A 21,933-nucleotide genomic window follows, 5' to 3' on the forward strand; every position below is an offset into this window, starting at 1 on the left:
CTGGAACCCTCTGAATGGAAAATATGTGCTCTGACTTTGAATTCTGAACAAAGTATGGCTCAGACTGCTCTGCACAAACTTCTGTGGGGAAAGGACTCCTATGGAGCTGATGCGTCTCACGCAAGCAAGGGACACACACTGTTACCCTTCCATACAGCTCTCTTTGTCTTTTTGAATGGACACAGTTCTATTCTGTCTGGTTACTCCAAGGTCATCTGATGGCAACTTAATTAGCATGGCTTCTTCCAGCCAATCTGGGAATCACGTCACTCACGTCAACCAGAGCCCATTTACTGGAAAATGGTTGACTGTGACCTCCTTTATCATCTCCCCAGCACTCCACTGTATTAGAGGGCATGACTTCTATTAAAGCTGATGGTGCTCAGTCTAAACATTATTCAGCAAGTTATGCATTTAGGGATGTCTTTAAAAAAAAACACACACACACTCACAGCAAGAAGACGTGCTGCCAGCACCAAGAAATCTAACCCAGTTTAAACGACTCACATTGGGAATATGCAAATATTTTTGTAAGGCCGCCCTTTCCAGCAATGCCAAGGTCAGAGAGGGGAAGAAGAAGAAGAAGAAGAAGAAGAAGAAGAAGAAGAAGAAGAAGAAGAAGAAGAAGAAGAAGAAGAAGAAGAAGAAGAAGAAGAAGAAGAAGAAGAAGAAGAAGAAGTAGTTCTTCCCTTTCCTCTCCCCACAACAGACACCCTGTGAGGTAGGTGAGGCTGAGAGAGCCCTGATATTACTGCTCGGTCAGAACAGCTTCCTCAGCACCATGGCAAGCCGAAGGTCACCCAGCTGGCTGCATGTGGGGGAGCGCAGAATCAAACCTGGCTCGCCAGATTAGAAGTCCTACCTCCTACCCACTACACCAAGCTCACTTGTGGGGATGGGGAAGAGAGAAGAAATATCCCCTGGCAGAACCCTGGAAAAGGCATAGAGCCATAGGAACCACGCATGAATCCATCTGCTCACATGTAAAACATTTATTTCATGTAGTTTACAAAAGCTGAGCAGGGAGACAACTCTTGACTCCCCTCTCCACCCCAACGTTACCCTACTGTGCCAAGTTCTAGGAGATTTAAGTATTTTTGATTCTTTCAGCCGAGTCTTTGTGGAGGTCTTTCGACTGGGCACGTTTTGTTTTACCTTTCTGAAAGCCATGAGAAGTCATCCATTGGGGGAAGGGCACATTGCTTGATAATAGTATTCCAGTTGACTACTGGGCAGATGAGCACAATATGCTGCCTCCTAATGAGAGAGAGCACTGGCTCATCAAAGTCAGTATTGCCTGTTCTGGCTGAAGGTGGGTTTCCAGGGTCTCAGGCAGAGGTATTTCATCTCACTGACTTTCTGATCCTTTAACTACAGGCTCTGGGGCCAGACCTGGGACCTTTCGTATGCCAAGCAGATGCTCTCCAACTGAACCACACCACTCCTGAAAATTAAGTTTCAGATGGGAACGTTGTGTCAGTGCATTCGACAGACAATAGTATTTGCCACAATGCTATTAAAGAAGCCGAACAAAAGCATTTAACTGACTTAGTGAGCCAGACCCAGCTAGTTCTTTGCATATGCTGAATGCAATTTCTGTCGCTGCCTGTCAGTCGAGCCTGGTCTCTCCTAGGTGCATTATGCATCACGGAAAACTCGCAAAAAGCCTGCCAAAAACGGCTTCTTATTTTTTAAATTTTTAACATGGCACTGTTTCCACAGCGCAAAACCCATCGCGTTATTCTCATTTTTGCATTGCAAATGCTGCCCACAGTTCCGGCAGCATTTTTTCAGCAAGGCTTCTGAAATTAGTTTTACGGCGATTTTTCTTGTGTGACAGCACTGAGAACGGTCTTTTTTTAATGCAGAAATGTTAGCTTGTTTTTGGTAGCCTCCCCTTTTCTGCTCACAGACCCTCATCTACCAATGGGGGCTCGAGCACATACCACTGATACTCTTCCTTTGTCAGCGGTCACCATTTGCCCTGGCAACCGAGGCAGCTTTATTGCTGTGTAAATTAGTAGAAATTACCCTGTGGTATGCATGGCATTTCTTCCACAGTGTTCCACGAACACTCCTGAGACTACAAAGCTCTACCTCTGATCAATGAATGGGGGGGGGAGGCTTGTTTGAAAGTTTAGCAGACTGGCGAAGCGGAGGGGACTGAAATGCCAGTTCCGGGTTGCAGGTGAATGAGGAAGCAGAGCTGCTTCAGGCTATGGGCAGAGGCTCCTGTTTTAGGCTTGCCAGTGATTTAAGAAAACCTTCATGGGGGAAGGGATGGGATGTTGGGGGCTTTAAGTTTGCATGAGAGCATGCAGTCTGCTGTGGTCCATCCTGCCCACTCTCTACAAAGAACAGTGTACCCCAGAGAGGGAAAAGTGGTAATTTTGGCATTCAGAAGTCTGTGTGTGCCCATGGAAAAGTCTCCATGTCCGCGAACACAATACTCACTTGGAGTACTGTGTTCAATTTTGGGCACCCCAGTTGAAGAGGGATGTTGACAAACTGGAACGTGTCCAGAGGAGGGCAACAAAGATGGTGAGGGATTTGGAGGCCAAGACGTATGAAGAAAGGTTGGGGGAGCTCGGTCTGTTTAGCCTGGAGAGGAGACGACTGAGAGGGGATTTGATAACCATCTTCAAGTTTTTAAAAGGCTGCCATATAGAGGATGGAGCAGAATTGTTCTCTCTTGCCTGAGAGGGACAGACCAGAACTTATGGGATGAAATTAATTCAAAAAAATATTCCATCTAAACATCCAGAAGAAGTTCCTGACAGAGTGGTTTCTCAGTGGAACAGGCTTCTTCGGGATGTGGTGGGTTCTCCATTTTTGGAAATTTTTAAACAGTGGCTAGATAGCCATCTGACAGAGAGGCTGATTCTGTGAAGGCAAAGGGGTGGCAGGTTACAGTAGATGACCGATTGGGATGTGTGTGTCCTGCATAGTACAGGGGGTTGGACTAGATGACCCATGAGGTCCCTTCCAACTCTATTATTTTATGGTTCTATGAACTACAATTCCCATAAGGCCGTGCCAGCAGCACGTGCCAGAGTGGTGGTCAGGTGACTTTGCAGCACAATGGAGGAAGTTCCCCCTTCCACAGTTACAGTCAGAATGGTTTAGAATCCATAATTGTTCAGAAGAACAACAGCACAGAATCAGAGCACATGCATAAACAGGAATGTTTTAGAAATGTTTTTTTAAAGGACGATTTAAAAGGTTCAATGATGGATAATAAAGGAGAACTCATTCCAAAGGCTGCAGACAGAGCTTGGCCTCCCAGTAACGGAACTCAGACATCAGGCCAAGTGTTTGAATCTTTCAGCAGAAGTTTCCTTTTACGCCTTTTCTTCTCTTGTGCGCTCGTTCCCTAAAAAAGAACGTTTTATGTTGGCCTTGAAGGAATATTTGGCAAGTTACCTTTTTGTAATCAATTTTCAACTGTACACCGTTGACACAAGTGAGTTGGACATTTGTTACCGCCATTTCTCCCTTGGGCAAAGAGCCAGTTTCTCAGCTGCAGTGCAATATTATATGAGAAAAACCTTCACAAATCATTAACGTGTGGAGGAAAAGCTCAGAAGAAGTGATACACAACTGAAATGAATGAAAACTTCCAGGTGGGATTTGGCATACCGCATAGAATTATGGAAGGGGCCATATGGAAGGAGCTATTGCAACCCCCTGCTAAATGCAGGATCTGCTTAAAGCATCCATGATAATATCAGTCCAGCAGCTGCTTGAAGACCCTCACTGTGGGGGAGCTCACCTCCTTAGGCAGCCTGTTCCACTGCTGATCTACTCATACATGGAAGAGCTCCCACTGTATACCAGGAAGTCCTAGAATTCTGTTGTCAGGTAATCAACACAGATCAGTCATCTTAAGCTTGGTGCTATAATATAAGATGATAACTCTGGAAGAAAATATTCATGCCAGAGTATCTAAGAAAGCATTCTGCAACGTATCTTCACCAAGAAAACTGGTGCAGTTTTGATGCTATTGTGTCTGAGGGTACAACCAGGTGAGATATAAGGAAGATCTGATTTTTAAAAATGTCTCAGTGCCAGTGATTTAGATTTAATGATTTAAGTCAGGTGGCAGTTTTGGGAATTGGAGTTAATTCTTTCTCCATATGCTATTTCCGAACTAGAAGCCCCATTCCAAAGGTCCTGCTAACCCCTGAAGGGGAGCAAAAATCATCCCAAGTATAGGGAGCCAAAGTTTATCCCAATTCTAAAGACAAATATGTTGCAGACTGGGACTGGCTGGTGTAGCACATGCCTTTGAATGTGGGACCTTGGTTTGAACTTTATTTTCACTGGTCAGCAAGTAGAAGAAGAAGAAGAAGAAGAAGAAGAAGAAGAAGAAGAAGAAGAAGAAGAAGAAGAAGAAGAAGAAGAAGAAGAGTTGGTTCTTATAGACCGTTTATGCACTGGAGGTTTCATGCTGGGCTGCAGGCTGGAGTTTTAGTCATGGCAGGTTGCCCCAACACTTCCTGCACCCACATGGGGGAGCATTTGGCCCGGTGAACCTCATCCGCCCCCAATTTGTGTTCTTGCATGGAAGCTGGGGCAGTGAAGTTCCCAGTGCATAAACGGTCATATGCTGCTTTTCTCTACCCAAAGGAATCTCAAAGCGGCTTACATTCACCTTCCCTTTCCTCTCCCCACAACAGACACCCTGTGAGGTGAGTGAGGCTGATATCACTGCTCGGTCAGAACAGCTTTATCAGTGTTGTGGCGTGCCTAAGGTCATTCAGCTGGTTGCATGTGTGGGAGGAGTGCAGAATCAAACCCGGCTTGCCAGATTAGAAGCCACCACTCCTAACCACTACACCACTACTGGCTCTTTATTAGGAAAAATCTTTCACTGCCTGAGAACCTGGAGGGCTGATGTCGGTCAAAGAAGATAATTCTGAGTGGACCAATTGTCTGTACAGGTGAATTGTACAGTTTGACACAGGTGAATTATATACATTAAACCTTCAAGCTTTCATTTCTTCCATTAGGCCCATCTACTAAAGCTTTGGTTGATGAATCTGTGGGAGTCAGCTCTGATTCATGTCACTTGGTAAAGCTGAGAAGGACGGGCGCATGTGTCAGGTTATTGTGTGTATTTTGATGCTCATGTCAAAAGGGTATGGGATCCTTTCCTCCAACAATAACTTGTATGGAGTTCCTTTCATACAACCTTCTGTATGTTAAAAATCATGATTACTGGACTTTCTTGATATATACAAACAGATGCTCATATTTGATGTATTTATCAGGGGCTTAATCAACTAATGTTTTAATCCCTACCCATCTCTGCTACGGATTAATATGATTCTACTGCAATCCAAATGAATATGATGGACCAAATCATTTCTAATCAAATCTGAACTTGAACAAAAATGTTCGTAGCTTTCTTTTTAAAGGATAACATTTCCAGCTGAAAAGACTAAGCGTTGGAATGTTCACCATTTCCAAAAGACAAAAATCGGAGGCAGAAAGTCTTCCAATGAGCTGCTCAAAGCCCTTGGCTGTTTTGCATGCGTGTCTTGAGGGTGGCATTGTCGAGCTGTTACGGGCACCAATCAGGGCAGCCTGGCAGGGGGTGAGGCAAATAGGCTTTCCGATAACAAGCCAAGGGTACCACAAATATGTCAGGAAACCCAAACCTACAGTAAATGAGGCCGAATGTTTGAGTGGGTGACAGATGCTGCGTATGAAATGGTTTCAGTCACTTGGCTGTGTTACTGGAATATCAACTTCTGAGCCAGAAATCTGAGCCTCCATTATGGTAGCTGTGAATTTATAATTTAAGACAGTCCCAACCATTTTCTTAAATCTTCCTGGTTCGGTGATAAGAGTTAGAAACTGAGAAAACTGCCTCTGCTGTCTTACTCTTCTCAAAAGCAATTCCCTAACCTAATATTGGGTAAATATTCTAAATGTGTCAGTGCTTAAAGCAAAGAATAAGATATAGAAGAGTATGACCCCAATTTTGTACTCATAAACATATTTTCTACCAAGGAGTTCAGAATGCTGGATGCAATTCTCCTTCCATTTCCATCTGACAATAGCCCTCTGAAGTAAGTTAAGCTGCAAACAGTGATTGTACCTAAGCCACCCAGAAAGCTTCCTTAGAGAATGGGGATTTTGAACCTGGGACGTTCTAGACCAGTGATACCTAACTGTAGTATCCCTTGGCCCCATGGGACCAACCATGGTGTTTCCTAGTACTCAATTCCTATTTCCAAAAAGCATATCTCCCCCAAAGCCAGGCATCATGTTTCTCCATCTCTTTGGATCAGGAGGTGCTTGGGAAGAGTCCTGTAGGCATCACCTTTGAGACTGAAGGAACAACCCATTCAGAAAAACCTGCTCCCATTGTAGGAGAACACTTAAGTCCATTCCGCACAAGTTTAATGTAGAAGGAGTGTGGCAAATTGTAATCGCTACTAATATGCAGTTATGCACGACGTCGTACACAATCTGCCACATTCCTGAAACAGTCCCGCTAAAAGAGCTTTGTTGTAGCACTTCCTGGGAAATCCCCAAAAGTGGATTCACCCTCTGGAAAGTACTACACTCTTGCAAACAATCTGCAACAGTTTCGAAAAAGTTCTGTGCATTAAGTCCCTCCCCCTGGCTCTCTGAACTTCCGGCGAAGCGATTGCCATTTTTTTTTCTCAGAGCGAGCAGAGAACAACAAACCAACGAGCCTTCATTCACCCAGCGAGGCTTCTCCAGCTGCAGTCCCTCCACAGAGCTGGTTTAAAGCTCCCCTAATTCACCAAGCACAACACAGCCCTGTTTGCAAGTTCCCTTTATTTTCGGCCAAAAATCGCACCCGTGCACGGGGGGGGGACACTTTTTTTTTACTCGGGGGAGCGTGGCAACGATGAATCGGCAGCTCACACACCAGCTGCAAGCTAGATGGGTCTCTACATTAGGAGGAATCAAGGAATCAAGGCATATTCATTGCAACATGTGTTTTTCTTTTTTTTTAAACCTGTTCTTAAAAGGAAAGGGGCTTTTCCAGAGCATGATAACAACCGCCCATTGGCTGTTCATTTGATTGACGGCCAGGGGCGGGACAAAGCATGGAAAAAATTGCTTCCTTTCTAGCGATTTTTGGCGAGACCGGAAACCTGTGGGAAACGATTGAAACGCTACTGGATTCCACTACAAAGGCAGGTATGCGTTACACCAGATTCCACTATTTTAAATTCCGTTATTTCTTTCAGCAAGCAATTTGCCACATTGATCCTTGTGCGGAATGGGCCTCTGTCGTACTTCCCATAATACCTAACTGAAGTATTTTCAACTCAAAATCACGTAGAGGGTGTGAATCAAAAGGAAATACCATATGGATAAAGACTCCTAATCTTAATTGGTAGGCCAACATAAAAAGTTTTGATACTTTTAAATTTGAGTTTTTACCATTCTGTTGTCATTCCAATTTGACCCTGGCTTCCTGCTGCCATGTCCTGGAATTGCATTTATACATTTTCCCCTTTCACTTTAATTGGGGTCTGACCCCAATATCATTTTCTAAAAATCTGGATATCAAAAGAAAACACAACGTGAAGGGAGAATTAAATACCATTGGAAAATCTAGTCTATTATTGCAAGGAAGAAAATAGAGTGGAAGGTGAAGGTTTAAGATTAGAAATATGAGAGAGAGAAATATCAGGTAGCCAAAGAAAGACATGATTTTCTCACCATCACCTCAATTTCTTTATGCATTGTAAGTTTAATTAATTCTTGCTAATAGGTAGTTTGTCTCAGCACAAGGGGGGAAAGGACCCCCAGACAGAGAAACCTCATGTTTCTGTACTTCTTAGAAGAAGAGTTAGTTTTTACACTCTGCTTTTCATTATCCAAAGGAGTCCCCAAACATCTTACAATCAGCTCCCCTTCCTCTCCCCACGACAGACACCCTGTGAGGTTGGTGGGGCTGAGAGAGCTCTGACAGAACTGCTCTGTGAAAACAGCTCTAACAGGATTGTGACTAGCCCAAGGTCAGCCAACTGGCTGCATGTGGACAAGTGGGGAATCAAACCCGGCTCTTCAGATTACAAGCCATCACTCTTAACCGCTACACCAAGATGGCTGAACAATGGAAGGATAAATCATAGGGGCTAATAGGAGGGTCTCCTCTCCCCACCGGTCAGTGGTGCTCAGTAATGGGGAAGGTCCCCATGAACTTCCAGTGGTCCAGTGAAGCTGGGCTTGGAGCTAGGTTGGGCTACCATCCCAAACTCATTTTGTTGCTTTGTGCGTATGGGTAGGAAAGTATTGAGAAAGCTTCTAGTGTGCTACAAAAATTGACTTCAGCAAATAACAAAAGGCTGGAATGAATGCACTGCCTGGAAAGGTTGCCTACAGGAGGGGTAGTCAACCTATGGTCCTGGGGCTCATGGGAATTGTAGTCCGTGGACATCTGGAGGACCACAGGTTGACTACCCCTGGCCTACAGTATCTCTGCATGATTCGCTGTCCTGACATTTGGTCCTAATCCATTGCCTCTGAAAGGTTACGTCTTTGCATTCAACTTCCAAATGGATGATGCAACAGATGGGCATTTTCAGACTAACATTCCCCAATACCTTTGATATTAAAACACTAATATAAAGGAATATAAGGAAATGCTGTAGGATTTTTCCACACTAATCTTTCACTATTGTTACAACAGTCTTATATTGAAGGTCTCAACCACTGAAGAAGATATTGAAAAAGGAAATTATCTAGAAACCATTAATTGTATTAGAATTGAATATATATATTGTTCGAACAAGAATATTGCCTTGGAAAGGTTCCTGGTTTTTCTGTTGTTTTGAACCTTCCTTTTTTGTGTGTGTGTTGTAGTCTGCTTATAGTAGCAGGAGCCCTCCACCCCAGCCTCCAAGAATTCAGTTTACTGTGGGAACATGTTAGATCTGTGAGATGTGGCCCTTTCAGCCACTGCCATGGCTGGGTGGCACAGCCTCATAGCACTACAAAAGCTGGCCAAGAAAATCCAGTTGCAAATTCTTGCTGCCGCTCAACATCTATCAATGGATGTATGCAGCCCATTACCCCTCTACCACTATTTACAGGTTTAATGTACACTTTTCAGTTGCCTAGAAAAGGCTCATTGAAGGATACCAGAAGCCTGCAAATGAAATTGGCCAGTAATGGCTGTCATGAGTTTTCTGATAGATCATAAAAATGGGAGGATGGTAGAGCATGTCAGATCTTTGCTGTTATCCTACAGATCTGATGACTTTTATTAGAAAGACTGGAGGAAATTCACCTATTATTCTACAGTGGTAATCAGCAGTTCCCTGGGTATGCAAGGAAGGGTCACAAGAGACAAACACTGGCACATGTCTTCCTGACCACCTACTCACAATCTTCCTAAATTCATCAGAATTTGAGTCAGAAAATCTGTTCTGGTCAGATAAACTATTATATGCATAAGTCCCTGTAAAATCTTCATTGTAAGCCAAAGAACTGGGGAATTCTGCTTTTTTCATCATAATCACAGAAAGAGAGGTGTCAAGAATTCCGGCATAAGCTTTTTACAAGAATTGTTCTCAGTTTTCTAGCTATTGGCTTTACAAGAAACAGCTGCTGGAAATCAGCTGTGCCAAACTGGTTACAATTATTTTCTCTTTAGGGTTCCATCCCTCTGCCTTGGTGAGCCTATAAAGCTGCGTAGGTCTGCCAAGGAGCATAGTTTCTACTATGGCTGCCAGTGGCTCTCCAGGATCTCAAGCCGAGGTCCTTCATGTTATCTACAACCTGATCCTTTTAACTGGAGGTACCAGAGACTGTGTATACTACCAATGCAATGCACACCCAGCTGCTGGCTTACTCAGTCTATCCCTCCTTTCCTTCTTTCATTTCTGCCTCTCTGTTGTCATCCCAGGTCCTATTAGAACTCCTTGAAGGAAGAGCCTTGACAGGATCTCCCAGCTTCCCAGCTCCCAGGCAGAGAGCTCTGACCAGCAGAAGGGAATGGAGCTGCAGACAAACAAAGGCTTAGACTCAAAAGTTGTTGCAGAAGCTCCTAAGTTCTCTGCCCAGCCTCTAGCTGCAGCTTCTGTCTTGTCAGCCCACCTGTTTCACCTGAGCCAAGTAACTAACTCCAGCTATGTGTTTGAAGAGCGCTCCAATCTAAAAGGCACCACATCATGTTAGCAAGACAGCTGCTGACTGTGGAAGCCTGTGAGTCATCACAGAGTGAGGACAGAGAGGCTACTAACAACCTATTTTAACTTGGGACTAGGAGGCCTGGATTGCAGAGGCAACTTTGCAGCTGTGAGATGTCTAATAAATATATTTTAAATAAATTAGGAAGGTTTGAATTGCATCTTAGTGACAGTGTATCTATTTTGCAGGCAGAAGGTCCTAGGTTCAGTTTCCAGACAAAAGGATCAGGTCACTGGTAATTTGAAGTACTTCTGCCTGAGACCATTGCTGATCAGATTCAGATGGGTAATCATGTTGGTCTGAAGTCGCAGAACAAGGTTTGAGTCCAATGGCACCTTAAAGACCAACAAAGTTATATTCATGATGTGAGCTTTCATGTGTACGCACACTTCTTTAGACAATGAAATGGAAATCACTAGACCACACATATAAGGAGAGAATAAATTAGCAGTAACTTAGTAAACAGCTTCATGAAAATATGTAGTGTAATGAAGATGTTTAGCAGTTTCAAGAGCCTTGCTAGAATAACAAGCTGAGTTTTATAAGGTTCTCAGTCCTTTGGGTTCAACTCTGAAAAACATAGTAGAGGGAATAAAAATGTCAAGATTAATGATTAATGGCAGATGCATTCCCAGTTGTAGAGCAGAGTAATTAAATAATGCTGATCTTGATTACCTTGACTGTAGAAAGTTACATGTGGGCTATTGAAGAGAAGAGATTGTTGTAAATATCTGAAGGTTCTCCTTCCGATCAACACATCCTTAAACAGATTGTTTGTGTTTGTGCATTTACAAGAGTATAACCAGCCACGCACTGCTTCTCATCTAAACAGATGCCTGTCTTTGAAATCTCCTCTTTAATATGGCTCATTAACGAGCTGATATATCTTTCAGACAGACACACACACACACAAATATGCTGTCTGGAACATGCTGTTCATCTGAGCTGAATAAATATCCAACGATTGAACTACAGCAACACAACAATAATTGAAGGATTTGCACAGACTTCATTATTATTATTTTTTGTATAATAACCACAACATACCCATCAGCTTGAATGTTGAAACCTGGAGGAAGGAGACTCTCCAGGGACCTGGGAGAATAGATGTTACATCAGATGTTACATCAGCCTTTTCAATCCTGTGGGCACTTTGGGATTTATCATACAGTGTTCAGGCTGCAAGAACAAAAATGCCTGCCATAGGAGGAGGAGGTAACCACAAAATGTCAGAGCGGGAGAGCACCCATAACTCTAAGAGCAGGGGTAGTCAAACTGCAGCCCTCCAGATGTCCATGGACTACAATTCCCAGAAGCCCCTGCCAGCATTCGCTCTGAGCTAGGAGGCTAGGAGCAGGCAGTATCTGGGACAGGAAGGGACCTCAGTGGAATACAATGCTATGGAGTCCACGCTCCAAAGCTCCTATTTTCTCAAGAGGAATTGATCTCTTTAGTCTGGAGATGAGTGATAGTTCCAGGGCATCTCCAGGTCCTGTTTAACCACACTACATTGGGGATCTTTGTCTTATATTAGGGTCAACATGCTGGGACTTGTGGACTTGTCTTGATCCTGAATCCCTTCAGAGAAATAGAGCTGCAGAGTAACAGAGTGTTTTGAAAGCATGCAGTTATTAGTTACCTTTGTGGATGAGGCACAGGTCCGGACTCACAGCCTTTTTGAGGTTTAAAAGAGAAAAATAATTCCAGGGAAAGATTATTTTCCAAATACATATCATATTCATAAGCTTCAGTGTCCTTACTGAAGCAGACTACAAAAGCTTAAAGAGTAGTTACAAAAGCAGTATATTCCAAGCCCCTGTGGCTGGGCTGCATGCAGACTACATGCCTACACAGCAGCACATGGAGAGAACAGAGAGCCTAATGGAGGCTGCTTGCTTGCTTCAGCAAAGAGCACATAGAGCTGATCTTCCTGAAAAAAGAAGTGGACAGGAGCTGAACTTAAACAAAGGGAACCCCAGCCATGTGCTTGGAATTTTTCCACTGCAATCCCAGAGTGAACACTAGGCCTCAGTAGTGAACACATAGGTACAGCTTAGTAGCCTAACAACTTTACAACAATCCTTCAGAGCTGACTTCACTAAATTCCTTGCTGGTTGCAATTCCAACAAGACATGTTGTAGTGGTTAGAGTGTCAGACTACAATCCACATCCGAATCCCCTCTCTGTCCTGGACATTTGCAGGGTCAGCTTGCATCGCTTACTAATTCTCAGCTTAATTTACTTCCCAGTACAAACCATAGTGCATGCTGATTTGTGTTCTCACTGGGGTGGAAACAACCATTCAAATAGCCTTCTCAGATAATAACATAACTAGAAATTGGGCACTTGTCAGCTTTGTTTCCCTCCCTGGAAGGATTTCTGAAAACACTGAAGAGCTGCCCGAAAGGCATCAGATGCCATAAAAGAAGCATTCCCCATCACTTTGTCTCGCTGCTACTAAAAGCACCACGTTCTGAAATTCATGCAGGCAAACAGCCCCAAAGAGCCCCAGGGAGAATGGGGGCAACTCTGCAGAGGAGAAAAATGGAACATGTCGAATCATCCCTGGCCCTGCAGATGTTATTGGATCAGGAAAACTGCCAGAGACAGTGGCAATCTAAGCTGAAATGCCTTCTTGCTGAAGCTCTCCTTTGGTGATCTTCCGTTCAGATCTTCCAAGAATGCTGGTAGTGTAAGGAATCCCGCTGGCATGCAAGTGTACTCCCCAGGGCATCGTCAGAGTACTCAGTGCTGTGGTTTCTCAGCAGACTGGCAACAGATCCAGCAAGGTTTTTGCTTGACTTCTCCTGGAGTAGTACAGGCTACCTCTTCATGAGAGGCTTCAGAAACCAAAACATTAATAAAGCCAGCTTTGCAAACTTCTGGAATTAAAAAAACTTCCTAAGCCCCATGATTGGTTCATCCCAGAGGGAGATGTCTCTTGATGTGGGTGCTGAATGGTGATGCACTGAAAGAGTGGCATTTTGAGTGGAAATTCTCCCATGGGTGCCCTTCTTCGAATCATAGAATCATAGAGTTGGAAGGGGCCATATAGGCCATCTAGTCCAACCCCCTGCTCAACGCAGGATCAGCCCAAAGCCTTCTTGCTCCACAAGGATCCCTGCTCACCAACTGCACCATCCTCAGAACGCTCTTCTGGGAGGAAACTCCTTTTGGGGGGACCAGGGCAGAGTCTGCACTTACTTTCTTTATTCCATTGTCAATCCTGTTGAATTCAGATCGCTTTGAACTCGATTCTTCCTCTCCTCCCCCCCCCCATTGAAACAGGAAAGTGTTCTGCACATGGTTAGGGAGGCTCAGAAGGTGGGGGGGGGAGCCTCTTTCTTTCTTTTCTTGAAGCCTCTTTCTTTCTTTTCTTGAAGGGGGGGGGGAGCCAAGCAGGGAGCCTCTTTCTTTTCTTGGAGGGGAGGGGGAGAGGATCGAAAAAGGCAGAGGAGGGAGGAAAAATCCAGGACCGACAGAAGTTGAGAGAAGTTAGGGGCTTCTCCTTTAAGGCAAAAGTGTCACATGACCAGGTGTAGCCTATCAGAGGTTCTCTACCACGGAGCTTTCTTTATTCAGGATTTTCAGCACTCCAAGATATTGCACACTAAAGGTAGGGTCACTCCGGATCAATCCTTCTTGCTGCAGAAGGAAAATTAAAATCGCCCCAAATCCAAACAGAAATTGCATTCTGTGTAGAGGGCAGGGACTGAATCGATCTGGGGCTGGAATAAAAGCTCCGTGCAGTTTACACCCAGGATAGGAGAGCCACTTTGGTGTAGTGGTTAGGAGTGTGGACTTCAGTGGGGTTTGATTCCGCGCTCCCCCACATGCAACCAGCTGGGTGACCTTGGGCTCACCACGGCACTGATAAAGCTCTTCTGACCAAGCAGTAATATCAGGGCTCTCTCAGCCTCACCCACCTCACAGGGTGTCTGTTGTGGGGAGAGGAAAGGGAAAGCGACTGTAAGCCGCTTTGAGACTCCTTCTGGTAGAGAAAAGCATATAAGAACCAACTCTTCTTCTGAGTATAGCTGCTTAGGACTGTTCTCCAAGCACCTTTTAGGACTAGGCACTCCAATAAAACAGCTGAGCTGCATACTTATTGTCCGGAGATGGACACCCCCCACCCCCCATGACATTACCATGTAGGGGAGATGCAGTGATATCACTTCCTGGTTTGCAGCATAAGCGATGTTGTAGTATCTGTGTGATGCCGGTTTTGTTGTCCCTGCCCTTCCAGCATCTACTGCTTTCAGTCCTCGCAGAACTTGGGGAAAAGATGTGGAAAAACTAGCAGAGAGCTCCCACACCAGGAAGCTCATTGCTAATGTGTCTGTCTCCACAGCCACAATGGTGATAAGTGCAATGTGGAGAATCCTTGGCCTGTGGTAGGGCCCATACTGCACCATTGGTTTTGCTGCTCTGGGAGACTGCTAAAAGCAATACTGATGATGGTCATTAGGTTAGTTTTCTTGAAGAGATGATCAGACAAATTCATGGAGGACAAGTCCACCAATGGCTATTAGCCATGATGTCTCAATGAAGCTATGGTCAGAGGCAATAACCCTCTGAATACCAGTGATGCTTGATGGTATGCTGTTCTGATCCAGCACAATTATTCTTATGGTCTTAGCCCTTATATTTGTACACCACCTTGTAGGAAGAGAGCTAGGAATACGGCTTTTAAAGCTCTGTGGGAGGAGCTAAGTTAAGATGAGTCAGGGGTGGGGCTTATGGATTTCATGAAGGGCTCTCCTGTCTTTTCCTCCATAATTTGAACACTGATACCGACTGATTTCCCAGGGGGTAGAAAAAATTCCAATATAGTATATGTGAAACTTTCAGGTGCGTGGTGCATGTTAATCATTATTCCATTTTTATTGTTCATCTGTGATGCCAGATATTGACCCGGGCATTTTCAACCAATATGCAGTGAACTAGGCTTGCCTTTTATGGTACCACCTGTTCAAAGGGCTCAAAGTGTGTGTTGATAGATTATCTTGTTTTGAGTATAAATACAGGCTTGTTTGAGCTCTATTGGCTTATGTTGCCCTTTTCCTGGAGAAGGAAGTAAAGTGCACAGCCAGCTCGTCACAGCCAAAAAAATCCTTCCCAGATTGCACAAGAACAGTCCTGCAAACTCCCTTGCTGCATTCAGACACCATGCTGGACCATAATTCATTCCCTATTGTCAGTGGTAGATATCCTGGCAAGATATCCATGCTTCACTCGTTCCCCCTCTCCGCTTCTTACATGGTTGAATCCTGGATTTGTTGGGGGACAAACAACACACCATGTTCTCAAACACCTGTGTTTGGTTGCCACAGGTCACTGGAGCTCACTTGCAATGTCATGTGCATGTGTTAAGTGCCATCAAATTGCTTCTGACTAGGAATTAATGATCTACCCCTCTTATCATTAATAACCTAGCTCACATCTTGCAAACTGAGAGGCATGACTTGATCCATCTTATGTTGAGTTGATCCACCTTATGTTGGGTCTTCCTCTTTTCCTACCGCCTTGAACTTTTCCTAGACTTTTCCGGTGAGTCTTGTTTTCTTATCATGTGACCAAAGTATAATAGCCTCAATCAGGTCAATTTATCTTCTAGACTAGAGAGAGTTCAGACTAGATTTGATCTAGAACCCACCTATTTGTCTTTTTTGGTATCCCACAGTATCCGTAAAACTGTCTTCCAACATCATATTTTAGTGGATCAACTTGCTTCCTATCAGCTGGTTTAATTGTCCAACTTTCACACCCATATATAGAAATAGGGAATTCTATAGTATGAATTATCTTGATCTTGTTTGCCAGAGATGCTACCTTAAACTTAGGGATTTTTTTCTAGCCCCTTCGTGTCTGCTCATCCCATTCTCAATCTCTCTCCACTTTCTTGGTTGCAGGCTCTCTTTTGGTAAATTATGGAGTCACGGAATAGAAAATCTTGAAGAGTTTCAATTTCTTCATTGTCAGCCTTAATGTTGTGTAATTCCTCAATAGTCATTCCTTTTGTCTTATTAATGTTCAGCTGTAATTCTGCTTGGGCATTTTTTCACTTTAGTCATTTCTTCACTGCCACCCCCATACATAGTAATGGGGTATCCTATGATATGAATTATCATGATTTTGTTCACCATTTCATTTACTCCTTTTGTGTTCCAGTTAAAAATCTGATAAAACTGGCTGAGTCTTCCGTACATTATAATTTTTGTAATTCCTGGTAACGTATTTATATGTATTACTATTGATATATATGATTTTGTATAGTACTAGCAGTATCTTTATTCCTTGTGATTTTTGTTTCTTTTCTTTATAGGTGTGTCTCAACTGTATTAGTAGTCCTGTAGACTCATATATTAACATAGTACTGATAAGACATTGAGACACCAGACTGCCTTGGGATATGTTGAGTGAAACATCGGCATATTTATTAAGTGTTCTTTTGGAGCACTGCCCCTTGAAGAAGCCTTGCAGGGTGAAACGTGTTTTGGGCCACAAAAAAGTCTTCCATGTCATCGTCCTAGTAGAGAAACTGAACATATTTATCAAGCTTCACAGTGTATTTTTTTCATATTGTGTCTACATTTTTGTTATGTTATGTTTCTTTGTGTAATTCTCCGGTATGTTTTTCATAGGAATCATTATATGGTTTCACTTTAAATTGTTTCAGGGGAGCTACATTTTTATGGCATTTACACTGTCTGATGTAACAGATGTAGTGTGATACCATAAACATGGTACTATTGAATATACATATATGGTTACTTTATTTAATGCATGTGAGACTGTTTTACATAACCCTTTCTGAAACAGTTAACTTCCAGATGGCGCCTGAAGCTCTCCCAGAATTACAAGTGATCTCCAGATCCCTGGGGAAAAGGGCTGCTTTGCAGGGTGAGCTCTAAGGCATTATATTCCTCTGAGGTCCCTCCCATCTCCAAGCCCCTCCCCCATCTACCCCTTATCTCCAATAATTAACAAACCTACCCAAAAGTGATGCCACATCATCCACAGTGCTCTTAGAAAACTGGGCTAAAATGAATAAGATGAATTTCAGTAGTGATAAATGTACAGTTCTTCATTTAGGTAGGAAAAATAATGACTTGGTAGTAGTACATATGAAAAGGATCTGGGGGTTTTAGTAGTAGACCATACACTGAACTTGAGTCAACTGTGACTCGGTGGCTAAAAGAGCAAATGTGATTTGGGGCTGAATTAAAAGAAGTATAGTGTCCAGATCATACAAGATGATGTTTCCACTAATCCACTCTGGTAAGACTTCACTTGGAGTGCACATTTGAGCACCACAACTGAAGAAAGATGTAGAGAAACTGGAGTGGGTCCGGAGGAGGAGTACAAAAATGACGAGGGGCTTGGAGACCAAGCCGTATGAGGAAAGTTTGAGGGAGCTTGGTCTGTTCAGACGAATAAGAGGTGATATGATAACCATCTTCAGATTCTTGGAGGACTGTCATAGACCGTTTATGCACTGGAGGTTTCATGCTGTGCTGCAGGCTGGAGTTTTAGTCGTGGCAGGTTGCCCCACCTCTTCCTGCAGCCACATGGGGGAGCATTTGGCCTGGTGCACCTCATCCGCCTCCTATTTGTGCTCCTGCACGGGAGCTGGGGCAATGAATTTCCCAGTGCATAAATGGTCATAGAGAAGATTGGGCAGAGTTGCTTTCTGTGGCCTGAGAGGGTTAGACTAGAACCAATGGGTTGAAGTTAATTCAAAAGAATTTTTGGTTAAACATCCAGAAGGAGTTCCTGACAGAGCGGTTCCTCAGTGGAACAGGCTTCCTCAGGAGGTGGTGGGCTCTCCTTCTTTGGAAGATCTTAAGCAGAGTCTAGATAGTCATCTGACAGAAATGCTGATTTTATGAACTTAGCCAGATTGTGAGTGGGTGGGCAGCAAGGGATGTGCCTGTGTTTGTCTCCTGTGGCCCTTCCTTTCATACCCAGGGAATAGCTGATCACCACTGTGGGATGGTAGGTGAATTTCCTCCAAGCTAAACTGGGCGTCTAGAGATTTTTGGTGAGGGGATCACTTGGGCTTGAGGTCACTGTGGGTGGACAGATAGTTTTGAGTTCTTGCATTGTGCAGGGGGTTGGGCTACATGACCCTGGAGGTCCCTTCCAACTCTGATTCTGTGAATTACCAATAATCTTGATGCTCATTACCACAGAGATAGAGGGACTCCTAGAACATCATAGGAAGTGACATCTATTTTGGATAATAACCCAGAAGTGATGTTGGAGTGTCCATGGCATCATTCCCTCTTCCCCTATCCAGGTACAAGGCTGGCAACCCTATGTGTCTTCCTGCCAACAACATTCTTTACCCACCAAGGCCATATGTCTCGTGTTGAACTGGTTCCCCTGTTGGGAGTATAGACCAAATGAATGTTTGAAATCAGTTCTGAGGGTTCCACACAGTGTGAATGACCTCATTCTTTCTACAATTCCCATTGCCCCATACCAAAGCTTTGCCAGAATCGTTGGCCTTGGTCTTCTGTGCCAGCAGTTTTGCATGGTTGCTAGGGCTCAGCGGCAGAGGCTATAATTTCAGATTCACAAGAACAAGCTGTAACATCTTTGCAGGTGTGACAGAAGCTGTGCTGGAATAATGAAGGTTGCTTCCAAGTCCCAGGGTATTATCTCCTTACTAACGGAACTCTGCTCTGGTTCGGCCTCACTTGGAGTCCTGTGTTCAGTTTTGGGCACCCCAGTTGAAGAGGGATGTTGACAAACTGGAACGTGTCCAGAGGAGGGCAACAAAGATGGGGAGGGGTTTGGAGACCAAGATGTATGAAGAAAGGCTGGGGGAGCTTGGTCTGTTTAGCCTAGAGAGGAGACGACTGAGAGGGGATCTGATAACCATTTTCAAGTATTTAAAAGGGTGCTATATGGAGGATGGAGCAGAATTGTTCTCTCTTGTCCGAAAGGGACAGACCAGAATGAATGGGATGAAATTAATTCAAAAGAAATTCCATCTAAACATCCGGAAGAAGTTCCTGACAGTTAGAGCGGTTTCTCAGTGGAACAGGCTTCCTTGGGAGGTGGTTTGGTTCTCCATCTTTGGAAATTTTTAAACAGAGGCTAGATAGCCATCTGACAGATTCTGTGAAGGCAAAGGGGTGACAGGTTATAGTAGATGAGCAATAGGGATGTGAGTGTCCTGCATAGTGCAGGGGTTTGGACTAGATGACCCATGAGGTCCATTCCAACTTTATTATTCTATGATTCTATGATTCTAGGTGTAATTTAGGGAATCATGGCTGTTCTCATTCTCTAGTACCAACATTCTATGGAATAATACAATACAGAAGGAAGGGCTAACATCTTCATAGCATCGTGAGGTGGGTTAGGCTGAAAATGTTTGACTGGCCCAAGATTCCATGGCAGAGTGGGGATTTGAACCTGTGTCTCCCAGACCTTAATCTAAAACTCTAACCAGTGTTCCTTCAGATGGTGGCTGCTGTTGGAAAGTAGCAAACAGCCTGGGTGTTCCATGAAAGTTGCTTGGGATCCAGTTGTCCAGTGGCTGCTGAAGGCTGGCTTCTTCAATTATTTTGGGAAGTTTTAACCCCATCGATGTAGGGTGGTTGTTTGTTTTGTTTTGTGTTTTAGACTTCAGATTTCTGCAAACTGAGGCTTTAGTAGATTAGTCTTGCCTGTCCCTGGCTCTAATCCAAATGTAAGGATCCGCAGATGAGGCTACATGATAATTGGATATATTCATGTTAAATTATTGCTGAATAAATACTGGAAATCTCATATATTTATGGAAAAATTTTGATGCAAGGAAACCAAAAGGGAATGAAAATAAACAATTGCAAGTTTAATTTACATACTGAAGAATCAAAATCACAACAGGGATTTTGGGCTGAAGCCATGCAAGTTTTGCATAATGGCAGCTAAATCACATTGTATAACAAACGAGGAACTCATGCAAATGAAACGTGTAGGAGAGATGTTTTAAAAGTGCTGTTTATTTAGTCCATGGCCTAAACTGAGATTTGCAGTCAGATGTAATATGAGGAAAACTTCCTCAATGTTGACCTTGCTCTTATCTTGACAAATGAAACCCTTAATGCTTTTGAGAAGGAAATCAATCATTGCCGGATTGAGGAATACAATGAAGGTCTGTAGGTGTGGGAAACAACGCAACAGAATCTCACACATTAACAACATTTGGTGCTTCCTTTTTTCACCAATCATGAATCTTCTTTCATTGGAAAGATTCATTGGAGAGAGCCAGTTTGGTGTAGTGGTTAGGAGTGCGGACTTCTAATCTGGCATGCCAGGTTCGATTCTGTGCTCCCCCACATGGAACCAGCTGGGTGACCTTGGGCTCCCCACGGCACTGATAAAACTGTTCTGACCGAGCAGGAATATCAGGGCTCTCTCATCCTCACCCACCCCACAGGGTGTCTGTTGTGGGGAGAGGAATGGGAAGGCGACTGTAAGACAGTTTGAGCCTCCTTCGGGTAGGGAAAAGCGGCATATAAGAACCAACTCTTCTTCTTCTTCTTCAAGTTCTCACTCCAAATTTGATTCCTAATTACTAAACAAAACTACTCCTGTGTGATGTAGTCGACCTTCTCTCAGGGTGGCAACTTTAAGGAGAGCGCACGGCTGAAGTCCCCATTCCAAATGGAACAGACTGCTAACTCAACAGTCATCTTCAGGTGATGGAGATCAGTTCACCTGGCGAAAAATGGCCAATTTGGAAGGTGGACTCTATGGCCTTATAGGCCATTGAAGTCCGTACTCTGCCCAAACCCCACTGTCCTAAGGCTCCAATCCCTAGGTATTTCTCAATCCACAGGATGGAGAGGGGTGTGGAAACTGCTCAATCAACAAGGGGAAGGGAAGGCAAGATCTCCTGGGATTAAAATTCATCTCCAGGTGACAGAGATCAGTTCACCTAGAGCAAACAGTCACCTTACAAGCTGGACTTTATGACAGCACTAGTATCAAAGGATGGCAAGCAGGAGAGCTCCCCCAGACTGTGGCAAACCAGGCTAGTGTGTTGTCTGCACATGAACCAACCATTATTATGGCCACAGATATTACACTGAAGTCCCTTCCCTTCCCCAACCCCACTGTCCTCAGGCTCCACTCCTGAAATCTGCAGGTATTTGGTAGCCCTACAGGATAGTGAGGGGTCTGGAAACCAAGTCCAATGAGAAAGAATGTAAAGAGCTGAACATTTTTAGCCTTGAGAAGAGAAGAATAAGGGGAGGCATCTTTGCTATCTTCAAGTAGCTGGATGGCTGTTTCATAGAAGATGGAGAAGCTTTGTTGTCTCAGAAGTAATTACAAGGTAGTAGGTGTTGTCTGCAGGAGAAATCTCCAGCTGGTAAGAGCTGTTTGGAAGTGAAGCATAATTCTTGACAGGTGGTGGATTCTCCTTGACTTGAGGTATTCGAGCAAAAGGAATATGCATAGTCCTACACAGGACAGAAGTCTGCATTAAATAACCTTCAAAGTCCTTTTGAACTAGTTCTTTATGACTCTGAAGAAGTGTGCAGTGACCAACAAAAGCTCACCCCCTGCCACAAATGTTATGAATCTTGAAGGTGCTATGGGACTCGTGCTTTTCTCCTGTCACAAGAGAATGGTCTTTCACAGAATCTAGTGCAGCCTTTCTCAACTTTTTACCATTGAGATACCCCTGAAACATTCTCCAGGCTTCAAGGAACCCTAGAAGTGATGTGATCATGCAGGATA

General features: G+C 43.9%; 1 long non-coding RNA gene across 1 annotated transcript in view; it reads left to right on the top strand.

Annotated features, from left to right (window-relative positions):
* LOC143841735 (uncharacterized) overlaps positions 1–10,123 on the top strand; it is a 128,232-nt gene extending 118,109 nt beyond the window's left edge. The window contains exon 3 of the long non-coding RNA XR_013232769.1: positions 9,905–10,123. This is a non-coding gene — a long non-coding RNA (uncharacterized LOC143841735). The remainder of the gene's footprint in view (positions 1–9,904) is intronic.
* Positions 10,124–21,933: the final 11,810 nt, after the last annotated feature.

The sequence above is a fragment of the Paroedura picta genome, chromosome 7, assembly GCF_049243985.1.
Source record: "Paroedura picta isolate Pp20150507F chromosome 7, Ppicta_v3.0, whole genome shotgun sequence".
NCBI classification, from domain to species: domain Eukaryota; kingdom Metazoa; phylum Chordata; class Lepidosauria; order Squamata; family Gekkonidae; genus Paroedura; species Paroedura picta.